General features: G+C 52.3%; 1 protein-coding gene across 1 annotated transcript in view; it reads right to left on the bottom strand.

The window, feature by feature from the left end:
- CLSTN2 (calsyntenin 2) overlaps positions 1-1,967 on the bottom strand; it is a 591,031-nt gene that overhangs the window by 99,834 nt on the left and 489,230 nt on the right. The gene's annotated exons all lie outside the window — the stretch shown is intronic.

Genomic DNA, 1,967 nt, shown 5'->3' with positions numbered 1-1,967 from the left:
GGCTCTGTGAGTCCAGAGGTCTGAGAGGGCTGTGCCACCATCCTCGGCCAGACTTGTACGGGGAAGCGTGACTCTGAGTCATCAGCGTGAGTTATCCGTGCTATTCATTTACAAATCTCAAATGTTTGTCACATAGAACGTTATTAGATGGCATCCTTTTGCTGAAGTAGAAATGAAACTCTATGGAATCACCTGTCCTTGCCTGTGAGACATTCAGGAGCTCCTGGATATGTGGGCCTTTGTGTCAGCCTGAAGCCACCAGGAGGCTTCACCAGCTCCTGGTGTGCCACCTGCACTGCCATGGTGATACCAGTATCAGGGAGAAGGCTGGGCTTAGGGCAGCCAGACACCTTCGTTCATGAGCACCATTTGTATAGAGTTGTTTGTTTCCGTGTGTTAGGATCTATGTGGGGGGCCACAGGTAAAGCAGTGAACAAGTCAGGAGCCACGTGGGAGAGGAAGGTGATGGACAACCCCGTGCTGTCCTGTCAGAGAGGAGTGAGAGTGCAATGAGAAGCGAAGCTGGAGATGGAGAGGATCTTTGGGTCATGACCTCACCTCTGAGCTGAAGGCTGAGTGCCGAGGACAAAGGGGAAGCTTAAGAGAAGAGGCAGATGCAGCAATGACCCTGGCTTCATTCTGTGAGGTCAGGGAGTTCCTGGGCATGTTACTGATGGGCTCCGAGTTCAGGTACTTCATCAATGAATGGGGACCATAGCATGACCTTACAGTGTTGGGTAAGGATGGCACAGAGGAGATGATCGCTAGGTAGTATGACAATGTGTGCACGGTGGCCCTAATCAATGTGCTCTCTCAGTGACAAAGGGAGCTGTGGCCCTGTACCGTAATCCTGCCATGTCCAGACAACTGTGCCACCTGAGCTAGCTCTGAGCCCCACAGGAACCAGCTGCCACGTGCAGGGTTTCCTCAGAGCAGGCCATGGGCAGGGGCTGCAAATAATGGTAGGAAGGTCCATCCCTGGGAACTTACAGTGGGAGGACGTTTGGATGAGAGTGACATGTATAAAGGAGAATTACCATTTGCATATTTTTCCTCATAACCTTTAGGACTTGTGTCTGGACGGGCCCATCACCTCCCAAGAGATGAGATCATGGAGCTGTTGCAGCCCAGGCTGGAGAGGCTCTGAGTTAATTCCTAAGGACAAACCCCTGGGACAAAGGAGGCCATTTTGCCAGGCATTTCTGAACGTCCCAGAGCTGTGAGAAACCGTCTACACACAGCCAGCGGTATGTATGTTTGATGCCCCCATGCATTTGGTCATGCTGTTTCTTCCACGTGGAGCTCCCTTTCTATCCCCTTCTGTCTTGCTGCCTCCCCCGTGCAGTCTTTCAGGGTCTCTCCAGTCTAGCTTGATGCCCTCCTTTGCGCTCCCCCAGTATCCACAACATTCGACCGCTGCATTAGGTCCCAAGCTTCATGGTCCCTCTGAGATCCCAGCATGCTGCACGGTGCCTGGTACCAAGTACGTGATCAGTAGAGTCTGAGAATGAACCCTACAGGGTACTTACTGAAACGATCCATTATGTTCCCACCTCCCCCAGTGACGGTGAACTCCTTAAAAGCAGGAATTGTGAAGTTTGTGTTTGAAACCTCCACACCTAGATCAGAGCATGGGAAGCATCTGCCAGGCGGTAGTGGGGAGCCCCAGCCTCCTAACCTTGATGGCTGTCAGGGCAGCTCTCCTTGAGCTGCAGGTGGAATCTGCAGCCTGTTTGCAGCTTCCCTGGCCAGCGGCCCCACCCCATCCTACCTGCCAACCCACAGAACCACCTATCCCAACAGCAAGAGCACACAGTGCACTGGTTCTCTTTGTCCTTGCCAAGGCAGCCTGTCTGAGACTGATGATGGAGGCATCGACTTCCCAAGCACAAGAAGTGACACCAAGAAGGAGGCCTGTTTTCTTTTGTTCCCTCATTCATCTCTCCCTGAAAGTCTTCTTTTTAAAA

This window comes from Otolemur garnettii, unplaced genomic scaffold (genome assembly GCF_000181295.1).
Source record: "Otolemur garnettii isolate 467f Iridium unplaced genomic scaffold, OtoGar3 scaffold00032, whole genome shotgun sequence".
In the NCBI taxonomy this organism is placed as follows: domain Eukaryota; kingdom Metazoa; phylum Chordata; class Mammalia; order Primates; family Galagidae; genus Otolemur; species Otolemur garnettii.
The sequence above is the reverse complement of the archived record's forward strand: the minus strand, read 5'-3'. Positions and strand labels throughout refer to the sequence as shown.